Source organism: Mustela erminea, chromosome 3 (genome assembly GCF_009829155.1).
Source record: "Mustela erminea isolate mMusErm1 chromosome 3, mMusErm1.Pri, whole genome shotgun sequence".
Taxonomy (NCBI): domain Eukaryota; kingdom Metazoa; phylum Chordata; class Mammalia; order Carnivora; family Mustelidae; genus Mustela; species Mustela erminea.
This window is the reverse complement of record NC_045616.1, coordinates 107,893,026-107,911,526: the sequence shown is the minus strand read 5'-3', so window position 1 is coordinate 107,911,526 and position 18,501 is coordinate 107,893,026. Positions and strand designations below refer to the sequence as shown.

The window sequence follows — 18,501 nt, the reverse complement described above, 5'->3', positions numbered from 1 at the left end:
AAATCACCACTTTCTAGCCTACAGGCATTTCCCTTGTCCCGTTTCAACAAACTTCCACAGCCCAATTTGTTATTCAAAAATTTATGGAAAATGTATGTTAAAGTGAAAAGGGTACATTGTGCAGAAAAGGGAAGCAGCTTGTAAGCATATCATTATGCGTGAGCCATGGGGCCCGCAGATGGCACTTCTACTCAGAAACGAGAGTGGTGCCAAAAGCTAAACTCTAAATACATTTAAATCACATATCTTTACTTAAAAATGGAGTATTTTGGAAGGAAAAGCAGATGATATTTAAGTACACAAGTGGTATTCTTTTGTTCCTCATATAATAGAGCCCTTTACAAAAGTCCTTGCCTTCTAAGTGTGCAGTAAGCCTTTGATTCCTCAAATTCCCCAGAGGATTTAGTCGCAGTGCATGGCTCAGTTCTTAATAGGATTAACCATTGAGGTAGTACCTTGCTAGGAGAACATGTCTTCAAGTATCCTTACAGTTATTGAAAATTAAAGGATTTGTTTTGATTACTATGTTCAATGCTAACAGCAAACCTTTGTTTGGCACATTAGAAATAGTAACAAAAAATTATCATGACATACGGACTTCTTATTTTAATTGAAAATAAATTTAGTTCTTAGACTGTGCCAATTTTTAATTAATTAGGGGAGGGTAACGGAAGGGATAAAGACATTTGCTTGCTACTTAATGTAATGATTTTGAGGAAATACAGTAATCACACTGATTTCTTGTGTAGAGAGTGGTTATATTCACACTTAGTGGAGAAATTATATTTTAAAGGGCACAGTTCATGTTGGTGAGACTAACATGGAAAATAACCAGTTGTTGTTTTTTTTTAATTTCTTCTTTTGCAAGAGTGGCATTGCTTCTGCTAGCACCTTACACAATGAGCATTTTACCTCTGAAATTGATTGTGATTGTACAGCCTTAATTTTTATTGATGCCATTAGATCTGACAGCAGTATGATTAAAACAAGCATTGCTTGTATTTAAAAATTTAGAACAACATTTTACTTTAATATTCTAACAGCTTTATCTGTTTAATGATTGCACTTTTAGGAAATGCAGAAATATAATTATTTCTGTACAGCATTTGGTGTATGGGATCTTTAATTTTCAAAATATTGCAACCACATGTTATTTCCTCATCTCTCTACCTTCCTTTCCACTCTCTTAATCTGACGTACTGAACATAGAGTAAATCCCTGCCTGTTCTAATGACCTGTATTGAGTTGATGTGTATGTGTGTGTGCCCACATGTGCATATGTACCCACCTCTAAATAGTGTGACTGAAGGGGAGAAATATGAATTGTGTTTAAAGAACTGCAATTTCATTATTTTTAGCCAACTACAAGTAACAGATAGTGATGGCTGATAATGTGATAGTAAATAGAAGCCCCCTTGCAGTTATCCTTGATGCAAATATATGAATCTATTATGAGTTTTAATAAATTGATCATTTCTAACTGAATGCTGATGAAGTTTTTGTGTGCAGGTGGGATAGCTGTATCAATTATGTTCATTTTGTTATTCTGCAAAAATTTCCTTATCTTTATTGTTCAAATTTATCACACTCAGCACTGGTCAGGTCAGTGTCCATGTATTTGGCAACCAAATCCCTTAAAAACGTAATGCCCCAGTGTTCTTCTTTTAGTTTCTTTTAAAGTTTTGTGACTTTGGTGGAATGCTGTGGCTCTTTGTATTCTGTGGCAGTTCGGTATTCTGGATCATGCTCTCACCAACGGTGACTGTTGATATAAAGTTTAGATGGTTGGCTCACTTTGTTTATGTGCTCACTTGAATGAGTGGTGAGGATGCAGGGTGAGGACGCAGGGCCATGAGTGAGCAGGGAGAGGTTCAACTGTGCCCATAGCAGGGAGTGAATATGATGAGTACCCAGGTAGCCCTTGGAAGGCATTGTGGGCGACAGAAGATAATGAACAACTAAGCAGTTTGCTCACGGACAGAGGTCAAATATGATAATTACTATATCACAAAACCAACTGAGTAGGTTGGGGTATCAGACTCTTTTTATGATTTCAAAAACATTCTTATTCCATGGGTTAGTTCTCCATCTCTCCATAATTAAAAAGAAATGATGATAATTTTACAAAGCTCTCTGTATGTTTCAACAAATCCAACACCCCAGAATGTTCAGTGTAAATGAAATTCTAAGCAATGTCTTTCGGCAAGTTTTTATTTCTTTCTTAATGATCTAAAAATTTCTCAAAAGGACTCATGTACATTCCTCAAAGGAAATAATCAGTAAAAGATTCACAGTTTCTGATGAGATCTGATGAGATCTACAAGGTTATACCATTCTATCTTCAAAAACACTCTTTTGTATTTTAAAGCTATTCAGTAAATAAAAACAGTCCTTATATGATCTGGTACTCTTTTGCTTGTACTCTGGACTTCCATATGAGAATTCAAATACTTTAGCCAAAGCAAAGAAACCTCAACTGTCTACAAATTAATTATAATTAGTGACTGATTTAATGTTTTCTTTTGCCTTCCTTTTTATATGTATTCCTTTGAAACATGCTAGGCTGTAATACACAATTATTATTAGTTCAAGTTGAAGTGATTCTGTATAAAATTGGCCTCATATTTATTCATTCAGAAAATGAGCAAGGACAGAGTGCATATTTTATAAAACTCCAGTAATTTCTGTATCAGATAACCCTTAAGCAAAATAAGATTTGACCCTTCCAAAATTGCTTAATGAATTGGTATTTCATGGAGTATCTTTTAAACTTCTGTATTTTTTATTTTTTTCCTTTTATTGAAACCTTCAAAGCTTCGGACCACAGATCCTGCATTTAAATGTTGAAGATATGATTGTGTTTTGATTGATTTAGTGCATCTTTATGATAGAAACCATTTATTTTGAACAAAATTATGCCTGAATTTGACAGATTATTGTGGAAATCTCTGTGTGAGAGATAAAATGGCTTAAATTAATTGAAATGTTCTCCTAAAGAGTGAAAATTCAAAGATTCCCCATAGAAAAGGAGACATCTTTGGCCTACAATGGCTTTGGAGGGAATAAAACCTACTGTAAAAACAGAGATAAGTCATTTTAAATTTATTCGAAGCGTACCTTGTTGTAACTATTTGGCTGCTGATAATTTCTTTGTGATGTTTGTCAGAGCTACCAGAGATTAGAATACTCTGCTAATTAATCTCTACCATATATTTGACAGTTCTGTAATCTCTTTGTCACAACCACAGTGGGCCTTCAGATCCTTAGGGAGGCTTTGAGGACCTCCGGATGTTTTGAAATGTTTTCTCCGGCTCCCTCCTAAGATCCAACTTAGCTTGCTTGGGGATATCAGTGAATTTCACATGGCATTTGTGATGAGGCTGCTCTCTTGATCCCGTGTACAAATTTGCCATTATAAGCAGATCGAATATGAGCTCCTTGTCCCCCTCCTGAAGAATGAGAAGCATACCCACAGCCCCAGCAGCAAGTGCTGAACAGCAGATCAGCCTAATGCTCCCCTCATGATAAAAGAAGTGAGATGTATTGAACAACCCTAACTTTATTTATTACCGAGATTTCTCTGCATAAAGCAGTGTTATATTTTTGGTTAGCATTATGTAATGGCTTTGCGATTATGTACTTTTCCTGTCTTTCTGATGCATATTGCTAGATGGCAAAATTTCAGGGGTTGGCACACACCTTAAACTTTAATGCACCTTTGTCAGCATCTGACACGGGTCCTTGAACAGCATTAGTGCCCAACTACAAGCAAACAAATATGAATACAGAGACCTGTTTTCCTTATTAATCATTATTATCACCTAGAGAAGTGCTGTCCATTAGAAATATAGTGCACACCACATGTGTTATTTGAAATTTGCTAGTAGGTACATTAAAGGTAGTAAAAAGAAGCTGGTGAACTTAATTTTCTTAATATATTTAATTTAATTCAGTATACGAAATAGTATTTTTCAATTTGTGCCAATATAAAAATATGATTGAGATAGTTTACTTTATTATATTAAACCTGTGTTTCATATTTACACATGACATTGCAGACTATCCACATTTTAAGTGCTCAATAGCCCATGGCCACTGGTGGTTACTCTACTAGACAGTATAAACCTGGGGCTTGAAATAGTTTTTAGTATATGGGCACTACTCAATTAAATTTTGGTCAAATAAGTAAATAATACTAGCTGACTGGTTTTTTAAATATCCAGATCAATTAATAATTTTCTATGTTGTAAAATCATTTTATTGGTGGTCTAAATGCCTCATTATCAAATCTCCATGTTAAGAAACAGAAAGATCTTTTATTTGGACTTAGAATATTCCTTTTTTTGAAGAAGGTTACAGTTCCTAAACAGTTAGATGAATAGGAGAATGCAAAATGGCTTGCGTATTCTGAAAGTCATTCATTCTAACTCATTTCATTTTCTGCTTTGTGGAATGAAACTCATATTTTTATGTCTCTGAAATCTTTATTTTTATTCATTAGAAAGAAGTCAATTAATTTGCATTTACTAATCTCCCATTCCTCACACTGTAACATCATTCTCTTTATATCTAAAGGGAAAATTGTTAATATTTCTCTTAAGCCTATAAACTTAATTTCCATTAAGGGAACTGGTAGTTTGAATGAAAATAACAACATCTTGCAAGTTTTACTCCTATTGTCTGGCTTTTTATAGGTTTGTCTATATCACTTCATTTTGTGGCACTTTGTATTGTGTAAAATATGTAGTCTGGTATTTGCCTAATTTGTCTGATTTTTGTGTTTAATGATAGAAAAGTACATTTACAAGACACAAATTGAGACATTCCTAAATTATTCCTCAGATGTCAATAATATTTAGTTAATTTAAATAGTTCATTTTAAATACTCTTAAATAAGATATTTAAATTTCTCCAATTTTTGATAAACATTAAACGAAAACTTAAAGTAATTTGATCGAATCAAAAGTGGACCCAGATTAACTGCATCAGTAATCTCTAAAATGCATTTCTATTATGGGAAAGGGTTTGGAGTAAAAATAGGTGGCTGGGATTGTCCTATTTATACATAATTTTGTCTATTCCAGGTGAATTTATAGAGAGAGAGTTATCAAGAAGGATACCCACCAAAATGAAAGCAGCAGTTACTACTGGCTGCTGTGCTTTTGAATAACTTTTGATCTGTTTGTTTTTATTTACTATCCAATTTTTTAATGATGACACTCAAAAGAATATTTGAAAATTTAGGTCTCATCATAGTCATATCAAATCCCATGTGTAAAATCTACCTGAAATGCTATTTCTGAAAAAAAAATTAGTTTGGGTTTGTTAGTTTTATTATAATTTAATAATGTATTTAAGTTGAGTCAGTGTAGGTTTTATCTGATCTATCCTAATGTGTAGATGAAAACCTAATAAATAGTAACATTGGCAATAAATGTATGCCTTAAAGCATGCATCATTTGTTACTGAATATTTGATGAGTGACATAGACTGATCGAAAAATAAATTCCATTTATCCATTGGACAAGTATCAATCATGCATATAACAAAATAGGGGGTGAGTCCCAAACTTCGGAAATCAATGGATTTTGATGTAATTCTATTTCACTAATAAAAATAAATAATAACAATAGCTACATTTACTATGTACCACTTATTGAGTTATGTATGCAATCTTTATAATAACCCTGAGTTAGATACTGTTGTCATTCCTATTTTATCCAAGATTCTAAGGAACATAGAAGACTAAACTTGTCTTGGACCATGTGGCTATTCAATGTTTTCCTTCGGTAGGCTGTGGAGTCCAACAAGTTGATCATTACACTGTACCAAATAGACTATGTATGCTGACTGTACTTGTTTTTATTTTACAATCCAGCGGCAGGCTTTTCAATGTATAATTAACATGATGTAAAATAACAAAGCGAGTACCAGATTCGTTGCCTAAAATTTACAGCTGTCCTATTAGAGTCTTGATATTATAGAGAATTCTTAACTTTAAAATGTGCTTGTGCTCTAGCTGAGACAGGTCTCTAACTCAAGTGCAGGCTCATCTACAGGTCTAAAGAGGAAGGTTGATGACTATCCCAAGGCTGCACAGGAAGTCAGTGGAAAGGCATAGAAGCTTCTTGTGCTTCTACTATTGAGGCTTACCTGTATGATTTTGTACTACTCCTAATCATAAAAGAAAGTTTTAGATTCAACTGATTGGTGAATCTTCTTCAAAATATTCTTGCAATTCTATTTAGTAATAAAATTGTTAAATTGTGGCTTTTTATAGCATTAGAAACTAATATTCAGGAGAGATTAAAGGATCAGAACTGCACAAGTGAGTAAACAGACTTGATTATAAGGACACCTAATTATTACAAGATAGGATATAATTAAGTGCTAAAGTTGTGCAATACAAAGACAATAAAGGCTGCAGAGTTTCTTAGGAAGAAATCAAAGAACCATATTGCTTTGCTGAGCTCTAATTGCCAAATTGAAAAGTTAAAAAAAAAAAAAAACAAAATTTAAACAAAACAAGTTGACATAAGGTCTTATAATTCTGTCTGGTTTTGTCAGTTTGTCAAGACACAGTCTTGATTAGACAATTCTATTTCATTCCCTTACAATCAGATAATCAAGCTACCATCATAAGCAAGATAGCAGCAATAAGGAAAGCAAAGATTGTGATTAGCATTTGTTGTATGCGTACTGTGTGCCAGAGACATTCTTTCCTTAATACTCAATTTAATAGGTGTGTTGTCTCTGGTCCCATTTTACAGATGAGAAGATTGAGACTCAGGGGATCTGAGGAACCTTGTATGGGGTTGTACTTATTAGTGAGAAAATCACAATTCAAACTCAGGTCTGTTGTGACTTAAATTCCATAGTCTCCACTGCATTGTAACAAGCCCTCTTACTATCTGCAAGATCAGGATAGTAGCACCTCGTATTTATTCCACATTTCCAGAAGTCTTTGAGGAGGTCAGAAAGGCTTTTCAGAGTAGTCAGGAAGATAGAGTCATCCGTCTGAAGATAGTGCTTACCCTTGTGAGGAGGGTGTCCAGGAGTCTGTTATCCAGCTGTGGCCTTCCTCATATGGGAGCTGGAGATAGGTTCAGCCAGACTGAGGCTCCAGCTCACCAGGGCATCTTATCCCCTGGCTTAGCAGGGCTAGTTGAGGAAGGATTCCTTTGTCCTACACGTGGAGGCGTACATTTAATACCGAAGATGAGAATAACTTGAACAAAATTTGCTGATTAAACCTATTTGTTTTCAATTGTTGTCATTCCTTCTTTGTTGACCTCTCTTTCTTTTTTGCACGAATATCCCGATTCCTTTGTGAACTTAAGAAATCACCCCTTGCCTCCCTCATATCCCAGTTCTCCTGGCCAGGGGAGAAGAGAACATAAGGAGGAACTAACATGTTAATGTTGGATTCATTTAATGATGCGAACTTTTTTGATAGAGGAGAAGATATTTGTATTTTTCAAAAAAGTTAATCATTAGGACATGATCTCAAAATCTCTGATGACATTCCAGGTATAGCCTTGTAGTGTTGGTAACAACAGTGGCAGCAGTGACACGTGATGTGTATTGAAGGGGTACTGTATGCCAGACTCTGTATGAAGTGCTTTTGATGGATTTTTATGTTTAATCATCACAACATTTCTATGAAATAGGCACTATTATATCCCCATTTTAGATGATGAAAGCTTAGGCTATTTGCCCAAGGGAAGTTGTATTGGAGTCAGAGGACTTTCCTGGTGTATAATACCGCTCCTGCATTCTAGTGACCATGGTACTAATTAGCAAGTATTTGAATTTAGAAGTTGGCAAAATAATGCTTAAATCCTATGGATGAGCAAACTGTAAATTTGAAGATGAAATAAATCATTTGTAAATGTAAAGAGCTGCTTAAAATCTGTATTGCTAAAAAAAAAAGTGCTTAAACTATTTTTCCATTTTAATACTGTGTATTTCGGTGTTTAGATTGCAAACAGCGTCACAGTTGAAGGATAACAAATGGGAATAGTACTGTGGTAATTTTGTGTCTTAACGACAATGGTATGCCATAGTCAAAATGACTGATTTAATTAATATGTTTTCTACCGTATTTTACATTTCTCTATTGAAAGATATTCTAAAGGGTAAGGTGTGCAGTTTAGCTTATTTAGCTCCCAATTCCAACTTTCCAACATTTTGAAGATATATGGTATTTATTTGCATTTTTATTCTTTTTTTGTTTTATGTGCTCATTTGAATCTTACCTATTTTCTTTTCTTTCTTTCTTTCTTTCTTTCTTTTTTTTTTTTTTTTAACAGTTACATCCAGCTTTTTATTGCCTAAGCAGACTGGGACTTGCTTGGTTGCTCGGCTCTGCCGTGGAGCACTCCTGTAAAACCAGCTGAATTGCACACTGAAGATCCACCCTTTTGGTGAGTGGAATCATAACTACAATTTTGTGTTTTGCTCCGCCTCACGTTGTTTGTATTGTTGGCCACGGTGCTTTGATACAGAGCACAAAATAAGGCTTTTCCAGCTCTGTGCAGGAAAACTGGCTTCTTTTCTTTTTCTTTTTTTCCTTATGGACACAAGTAATTTGTACCGTCATTTTCTCTCTCAGAAATCTGCTATTGTCTCTCGCTCCCAACCCAACTGACTGACTACAGGTCTTCAGTCATGCACCTGCCTCTTCTCAGCCTGGCTGTGTCCCCCTCTAACACCCTCTCCTTCATCCCTTGGCCTCTACAAATAATCTGCTTATCACAGTTCATATTTGCTAGGTATGCATGGAAATAAAAGGTGATGGTTGTGTTCAGCTGGACCACATAGTATTCCACTGTAATGTGTAAAACATTTTAGGTTAAAAAAAAAAAAGCAAACCTTGGCCCATTTGATCTGCTTTATGTTGTTAATCTATGCATGCCATCAAAAAAAGCAAAAAGGAGGGGCACCTGGGTGGCTCAGTGGGTTAAGCCGCTGCCTTCGGCTCAGGTCATGATCTCAGGGTCCTGGGATCGAGTCCCGCATTGGGCTCTCTGCTCAGCAGGGAGCCTGCTTCCTCCTCTCTCTCTCTCTGCCTGCCTCTGTGCCTACTTGTGATCTCTCTCTGTCAAATAAATACATTAAAAAAAAAAAAAAAGCAAAAAGGAAACCGGCAAGCCTTCCTGATAAAATCCTCTCTGTTTTTATTGTCCCTGAACGGGCATCCTGGAGATATTTCTACAGCACCTAGCAACATATATCAAAGGTCTTCCTAAGGCTTTTTCTTGGACCTTCTGCATCCTTATTTCCCAAGTCTTATGGTTTTCAGATCTTGCTTTTATATATTTTTACAGGTCACATCTTACCAAGACCTTGTACTTCGTGGGGATGAAACAATTAAAATTTGTCTCGTGGGGACATCTAATTGTCCTGTGGGGACAATTAGTAATACATTTTGCACTTCTAATTTGGAGATGGACCATTTGACTTAGCTAAAACCTCAGTTATAGTAAAACTGTGGTAATTTGAGTACATATAGAGATATTGTGATCAAGGATAGGGTATGAGAGGAGGTATGGTAGAGACTTAAAAGTGATTAGATGAATAAAAGGAACAGGTAGCTTGATTAAATCTTTCTTTTTCTTCTTTCAACCTTTTCATTTCTGGCAGATGTTTTGTGTGTGTGTGTGTTTTTCCTGAGAAAATGAGGCAGTGGACAAAGGAAGTGAGAATGGGTTTAAGGGCAAGTGTTGACGTGAATATTTTCATGAAGGAGGTGTGTATAATGCAGTAATCAGCCTGGGTGGGACAGTCAGTTTACAAAGTACTTATGTAACAGATAATATAATGCCCGGATGGGAATCTCATGAGACTGTGGTGAGAAGTAGTTGATGCATTTAAGTAGTTACCCTGATACTTGGACACGTAGTCGGAGATAAATGACTATTATCAGCAGTTTTGGCTCCATTTTGCTGGTCAAGAACTGAAGTCCAAGCAACTTGTTGGAAAATTACCTTTCTACTATGGCTGGTTTTCCACATTTTTTCTTGTTGTCCCCATATGTTTTCTTGGATATGTGGTCCGAGCTGAGAGAATGCTCTATTAAGGTTTTGGATTATATTGTTCTTAGATTTTGAGAAAGGCAGTCAATGAGATAATGCTCAATATGCTTTAACTTTCTCTGAAGCACAATGTTCCTTGTGTCTTGGAGGTCAGATCCAAACTAGGTTGTGTAAGGACGGCTTGAGTTTATTACAGCACATCTCTGACTTGAAGGACGCTAACACACAGATCAGATGCTATCCTCCCCTAGAAATATCCCCTGGTATCACTTCTTTCTTGGAAGCTTGGATCCACCATTGTTCTGGTTTTTAAGGCAATATCACTGAGTGCTTAGGAAATAAATTATAAACGTGGAGGTGTCAATTTTAGAAGAAATGGGAGGGTGTATGGTGAAACAGACCTAAGATTCAGACTTAGCCTATGCTATGTCCTCCCCAGAACAAATAATAGATCGAAACACTGCAGAGGAAGAGGAGGTAAGTTAGGTGGGGCAGGACCTGGAAGAATGGAGCCTGCCTCGAAGAATGTTGTCCATGCTTCAGATTCCTGGAGGATTTTCCTGAACTTGTTGGATTCATCATTCACATCCCCTGTTTTTCTCTTTGTTGCTCATCATCCTAACCTTGTCATCTAATTTAATTCTCTGACTCAGTCATCTGGAAAAGATGGGTCTTTGGTACATAGTAGTCAGGAAAGCAGGTAGAGGAAAATGAGGAATATTGTATCCATGTGGGAAGAGAGAGAAAAGGCTGCACGATCTTAGGAAATACCTTGATCATAAAAGCAAATCTTAGAATGTCTGTGATTTGCCTAACATGCTGGTCTGAAAACTCTTTGGGTTTTATCAATCCTCTCATCGGGTTTTGCCATCATTTAGTTAAGATCATTTACTCCTGCAATCATAAATGTTTTAAATTTTGGCTAAATAACAAGGCAGCCATTGAGGCAGGGCTTGGCTTACAGAAAACTGCAGTCAACGTTCAGAAGTTCTTCATGCTAACTGTCTGGCATTGTATTACATTTCTACGAATCTGTTCCCAAGGAATACCTACCAACTTTGAAAAGAACTCTGCAAGATTTCTGCCCTCTGCTGTTTAATTTCAAGTGTCATTTTCAGCCCTAAAAGAATAAATGAGAATGGCTTTATCAGCAATAAGCTTTATCAACATTAAGGGTATTTGCCCAAGTTTTTAGTTTCTGTCTCTACTATCTCTGGTTCTTTTTCTTTTCACTTAGGCTTATGCCTAAAGTTTTAAATGTTACTCTCTTTGCTTATAAGAGGAAATAAAGATATTCATTGTAATTGATGTAATCAATGTACTAGATCATAGTTTATCATATATTCCTTATAATAAAATCTAGACTTTCTCTAGAATCATCCCATATTTTCTCTTGTTCACAATATTTCAATTAGTGGATCAGTATCTTAAAAATTTCTATGCAACTTCTTTGCATAACTGGAAGGAGTGTATAAAATGGTTTTTACTCCATGTTGAATTCATAGAAAACATTAGATTTAAATATAGTTTCTCATAATTCTAGATGGTCATATCTGCTTTCAATCATAGTATGATGAAATATAAGATGTGATTCTACCATCACTAAAATTTTTTTTTTGCATATTTTTTCATTATTTAAGAAATGAAAACAAAAGAGAAAGAAACAAAAACAATAGAAAAACCCCTGATACTTCAAAGGATTGCCATTGATACGGGCTAAATAGAGCAAATGATTTTCAATTTCTTTTTTTTTTTTTTTTTAAGATTTTATTTATTTATTTGACAGAGAGAGACCACAAGTAGGCAGAGAGGCAGGCAGAGAGAGAGGAGGAAGTAGGCTCCCTGCTGAGCAGAGAGCCCGATGCAGGGCTCAATCCCAGGACCCTGAGATCATGACCTGAGCCGAAGGCAGAGGCTTAACCCACTGAGCCACCCAGGCACCCTTCAATTTCTGATAGTATTACATTGAAACCCTACTTTAAGTAAGAATTTTGGGAAAATCAACAGATCTATATGAAGGCTGTGTTTTCAGCAACACATCCTGCAGTGGGGGATGTGTGGATTTAATTCTCTATCAGTAGAATACAACTTGACATTTTTCACTTTCCTTCCCATTTCAAAGACTTTGTAATAACCAGTATGTACTGAACACATAAGTGACCTAGTCTCTTAAAAAATAAGATTACATTTTCTTCTCTAGTTTAAAACTCACTTTTTTAAAAAAAGATTTTATTTATTTATTTGACAGAGAGATCACAAGTAGGCAGAGAGACAGGCAGAGGGAGAAGCAGGCTCCCTGCTGAGCAGAGAGCCCAATGTGGGGCTCCATCCTAGGATCCTGAGATCATGACCTGAGCTAAAGGCAGAGGCTTAACCCACTGAGCCATCCAGGTGCCCCAAAACCCACTTCTATAAGAACTGGAACTGTTAGCACCATGTTGAAAGTATTACACTGAACTCTTTTTTTTTCCTTCTCCTTTTTTGCCAGCATAGAAACACCCTTTAATACTCAACATCTAACCTTTAAAATGAGAGCATTTTGAGATTACTTTTTTCCTACACTACATGCCTGAATTGCCTCTTAACGTTGTGAGATTTACAACAGGTTTTCTTTAAATATTCCAAAATTTCTCATATAAAGTCATGCAACATTATGTATTTCACGAAATATTTCCTTGGAAATTTAAAGACTAAAATAGAACTTATGTAACTAGAGCTAATATATGATGCGCGCATGGTGTTTTAATATAACAATTATGAAGAGAGTAAATGTAGAAAAGAAGTTATTAAATACCTGCCATGTGCTACATTTAAACATTTTTTCTGTGTAATGAAAATCATTTTATTTAACATAAAAACCAAGTCCTCTTTACTCCTGAAAACTGAGGTCCCAAGAGGTTAAATATCTTACTCAGGTTTGCACAGCTAAGAAGAACCATGTTTTTTAGCCCTATCTGTTATTATAGATACTGATCCACTAACTGAAATATTCTGGACAAGCAAAAACATGGATGATTCTAGAGAAAGCATAAGTTTTATTATGAAGAATACGATATGATAAGCGATGATCTAATAAATTAATTACATCAATTTTTAAATTACGGATTTCTTTGTAAACTGTTGTCACTTATGCTGAAGTGTGAATAGTGTGCTTATCGATGTTTGCCAGTTAACACTGGATGTAGATTTTGGTTTTCAAATCCCTAAGTAAATAAATCAATGAGATATTTGTAACACAGAATAAGAAAAGTAATTATAAACTGCTGTTTAAATTTTTGAGTAGCTCATTTGAAAAATTGAGTGGGAATATCTTTAAATGGCTTAGTTTACTATCACAAAACAGCTACAATAGAAGAAAAGCAATCTGAAGAGGTTTGTTGTATCATTAGAACTATGTAAACCAAGATGAACAAATGGAACAGAATTTGGGTGAAATCAAACATTTTAATGGGTTACTGAGAAAATAGGGATATATTGTAGGTTTAGTTCCAGACTACCACAATGAAGTAAATATCACAATACAGCAAGTCAAATGAATTTATTGGGTTCCCAGTTCGTATACTATTATGTTTCCATTATACTGTAGTGCATGCAATGTGCGATAGCATCATATGTTTAAAAAAAAAAGTACATACCTTAATTAAAAAATACTTTATTGCTAAAAAAGGTGCTAACCACCATCAGCTTTCAGTGAGTCAATCTTTTTACTGGTAGAAGGTCTTGCCTCGATGTTGATATGTGCTGCCTGATGAAGGTGGTGGCCGGCAAGTTTGAGTGACTGTGGCAATTTCTTTCTTTTTTTTCTAAAGATTTTATTTATTTATTTGACAGAGAGAGATCACAAGTAGGCAGAGAGGCAGGCAGAGAAAGAGAAGGAAGCAGGCTCCCTGCTGAGCAGAGAGCCTGATGCGGGACCTGATCCCAGGACCCGGAGATCATGACCTGAGCCCAAGGCAGCGGCTTAATCCACTGAGCCACCCAGGCACCCGACTGTGGCAATTTCTTAAAATAAGACCAGGACATTTGCCACATCTCTTCCTTTCCTGAACGATTTCTATGTAGCATGTGATGCTACTTGATAGCATGTTACCTACAGTAGAACTTCTTTGAAAATTAGAGTCAGTGCTGTCAAACCTAAACCACTGTTTTATCAACTGTTTGTGTAATATTCCAAATGGTTTATTGTCATTTCAACAATAGTCATAGTATCTTCACCAGAAATAGATTCCTTCTCAAGAAACCAATTTTTTTGCTCCTCCACAGGAAGCAACTCCTCATCCATTAAGGTTTTATCATGAGACTGCAACAATTCAAATATAATAATAATGAAAACATTTGAAATATTGCAAGAACTACCACAATTTGAAAGAAACATGAAAGGAGCACATTTTATTGGAAAAGTGGCATCAGTAGACTTGCTGAATGCAGGGTTGCCACAAATCTTCAATTCATAAAAGTATGGTATCTGTGAAGTACAATAAAATGAAGTACAATAAAATAAGGTATGACTGTATAAGGAAAATAAGCCATTATATTATGATGAGTCCAATTTGACTGGAAAACCAATAGATAAAAATATATTGTTAAAAGGTCAATATAATATAAATTAAATATCATCATGCATAATATAAATTATAAATAAGTCAAAATGTAAGGTATTTAAATGGATATTTACGTGTGTGTGTGTGTGTGTGTGTGTGTGTGTGCATGTGTGTGTTTGTGTAGGTCTGTGTGTGTTGTATACCTGCGTACCATATCTAGGTCCATAGAAAACGGGTTACAAATGTAGGCATCTTAATAAAGAATGTAAGAACATAGAGCCACAATCGCACAAGGAATAAACTATCAAGAAAATAGGGAAATAAATGTAACAGTTGATTCTCCTTCCTTGTGGTAGTTATGCTCTATCAAGTTGCTGGAACACTGAATTAGCAAATAACTGAACCATTGCCCCAAGGGGAAATACAGGATTAGATAAGTGCAAGCCTCAAGTCCCAACATTTTCATCAACCAATCAACAGATCAATATGTAACCTTGTTTTATGTGTGTTTCTGTTTAAGAACATCTTATTTAATATATGTTGTTGATTCATTAACATTGAACTCATGGCAGACAGCACTATAACTCCTGCCTGACCAAAGCTTATCTAGCACATGTATTTTCTCTGTAAGGCACAGAACAGCCTTTTTCCACTTGGGATTACTAGACAGCACTTATTACATTGCTTGGAGTCATTTAAAACAGCAAATCAGCTAGAAAAAGCACAAAAATGTATAAAATATGGTACTATATGTACAGTGAAAAGGACTTGTTTGTAATATGAGCACTGAAATAAGAAGATGGGGCATCTCACTTATTAGGCAACTCAAATTATGCACTGCTCTTCATGACTGTAAAAGTGCTAGGAGTCTTGATTATGGGGTTACAAATAAAGAAAGCCAAGTGGATAAACGTATTGGTCAATAGTTGATGTTTCAATATTTTTACCTTATTTGGATATAATCTAGGTATTCAATGAATATCCAATATTTAACTTATCTCAGTATACCCTTAAAGTTTTCTGTTACCGGAAAAGGTTTTGGAAAACCGAAGTTTCCAGTTACCGAAAAGGTTTTGGAAAAGGTTTTAAGTAGACCCACATCAGCATAATATCATTGAAAAGTATATTTATAAACTGTTATGTTACTTACATATTTCATTTGTTAGGAATTATGGCTAGATTATTTATGAAAATTCATGAGATATTAAATGTCTAACCATCATCTTGTTACCTGTTATCTTTCTTGCTGACGAATTCTGTAACAGAGACACCATGAGATGGACTTTGAATAAATCTGGGTAGAATAAAAGTATTATATTTAATGCTGATAATTCTGAAGACATGCCTGTTTTAATTACACTAACAAACTTAAATTAGCTTTTATCGACCAAACATTATCCTAGATCACATGAACTTGAAAATCATCTGGGTTAGTTTCTACATTTATGAGAATATACTTTATTTATATAAATGTTTGTCTTTACAAATCAATTTTGGTAATACCATCTGCAGGTGGAAAAATATCATGTATCTATAACATGTATACATAGACATACATAATATACAGACACGTACTGGGATGTTAGAGCTTTGATTTTAAAATTTTAGCCATGAGAGAAATATGATAATGGAAAACTCACTAGTTTATAAAAGAACAGTTGAATCCAGATTGTGTTCTGGCAGATAGAATAAGTTAAAGTTTACCTGCTCAGATGGCTAAAAGCTTTTACTAATATTTGTGGAAAGATTTTAAACATTTCTTATTCATCTAATTTCCATTTAGCATTCTCCCCTCCCTTCTCCGACCTCCCCACCCCCCCACCTCTTTCTTTTCCTTTCGAAGAATTTCCTCCGAAGTTTGCATATTAAAAGGGCTCTGAGTTCCTAGGGAAGAGCAGGTAGAATACTGCTATCTCAAAGGCACAGAGGAAGTATGTAAATTTCTCCAAGAAAGCCTTTGTTTCTTAAATCTAGATCTTTCACAATATGGGAAAGCCTTTTGAGATGAATAGGGAAGGTTTGGGGATTGGCAAAAGGATAGGTGGTGTTTGAATTGTCTCTAGAACCATGTTTCTGTTCTTAGAAAGGCTCAATTTGTAAGACAAGTACATTTTTTAAGTCCTCAGAGAATTGGGTTTCAACCTGAAAGATATCCAGAAGCTGACCCAGCCATCTAACTACATTATCCTTAATTTGCTTCTTCGTATCAGGGAGACGATCTTCAACTAAGACTGAAATCAAAAGATTCCTATATTCTAGATTTAGAGCTATGTTTCTTGAGAATGGCTTGATAAATCCTTCCACAATGGCTTCAGAATGTTTTTCTTTTCCTCTGTGTACAGATTTTCATTTTAGCTTTGGGGAGAAGGCCTGAAAAAAGTTCCTATCAGGCTGTGGTATCAGTTTCCAATTTGGCCAACTTCTGATTATAGAGCTACTTAAAAAAATCCTTTCAGATGTCTTGTTAGGTGTTAGCCAGGACCAACAGTAAATATTCCTGACAGTATTGAACCACCCCATGGACACAAGAAGGGTCCCCAAAGAAGGTACAAAAGATAGAATCCTCCCAATGAAACAGGGGAGTGAGGTTCTTGTCTCCGGGAGTCTAAGAATGAATCTCGCAGACAAAGGAGTGTGAACAAAGCGATAAGAGTTTTTTTAAGCAAGGATACAGAAAAAGCTCTCAGGAGTGAGAGGGGTCCCAACTGGGTTGCCAATGAGGGCTTTTCATCTCGGGTCTTTTATTAGGACTTTAGCAGGAAACTTGCCAGTGGTTATGTCAGTGGCCTGGAACCAGACATGATACTTATACATTGTGTGCAAGTCTTTGTTTCTGTGACATCTATGATCTATAAATATGTATTGCTAGGTCTGGTTAGTCTCTATAGTGAACTTTTCTTTTGAGGCCTGGTTAGTTTCTGTGGTAATTTTTCTTTTCTGGGGTTATAATGTAATTATTTGAAAAACATTTAAACCCTAGTAATTGGGATAGGGTGATCTAAATTTTCCTGATCTCTGTCTGTTCTGTCTCAGGGTCTGCACACCTTAAATGCTGTCAGAGCCTAGTTGGGGCCCCTATTCTCTCCCTACCTAAAGTCCCATCCTTTCCCTATTCACTAAGATCCAGAGACAGTCCCAAAGATAACCAAAAGAAATACTTAAACAATTCCCCCTGCGAGCTGGCAACACTTGGTAGGACCCCAGCTGAAACTGTCCTACTTCCACATCTCTATCTAGCTGTATTTTGAGGACCTCAACCTCATGGTTGTTAAACCAAGTTCCTAGGACACAAAATTAGACAAACAAGGCAGTAGCTGTTCCTGGGTAAGAAAGGATTGATAATCATTATCTTTTCGTGCCAATCTGAATTTGGAAAGGAACGGACATGAAATTTTACCTTCTCTCTATGAGGTGCCACAGGTAGAAATCTGGGAGAGCTGAGTTTGTTATTTATTAGTTCTTACCCTACTTGTAGACGTCTGCCAGTTTTCCTAGAATGCCATCTGCAGGTTCCAGAAAGAATAGGGTGTCCCAGTGAGTCCTTGTCCTGGTCACCAGAAACCACAGAGGAGGAGAAAATAATTTTCCCTCTATCCTTTATAGCAAGTGCTTGGCAGAGACCCCTTTCTCTCTAGGAAAACTCTTAAGTGGATAAGCTTATCTGAGGTGGTTAAAAGTTCTCCGCTGTGGCCACTGTAATGCAAGATTACCTTTGGTAAGCTTACCTACTGGTTTAGCCTTAAAACAAAATTTTATTCACCTGTGCCCTCGTGCTCGCTGCTGATCAGCCTGACTCTCACCCATTCCCAACTCTTAGTCCAGTCCTGTTTTTAGGTCAGACCCAGTCGGACCCGACATCCTTGGGATTGCTAAACTGGGCCTAGTCGGCTCTCGTTGGATTTTCGGAGCAGGTAGCACAAGTC

At 35.9% G+C, this 18,501-nt stretch overlaps 1 protein-coding gene across 14 annotated transcripts in view; it reads left to right on the top strand.

Annotated features, from left to right (window-relative positions):
- The window catches only part of TENM2 (teneurin transmembrane protein 2), a 1,222,850-nt gene that overhangs the window by 86,634 nt on the left and 1,117,715 nt on the right, over positions 1-18,501 (top strand). For all 14 annotated transcript variants that reach the window (XM_032337070.1, XM_032337078.1, XM_032337077.1 and 11 more), the window contains exon 2: positions 8,313-8,426. The gene's annotated coding sequence lies outside the window, so the exon portion shown is untranslated. The remainder of the gene's footprint in view (positions 1-8,312; positions 8,427-18,501) is intronic.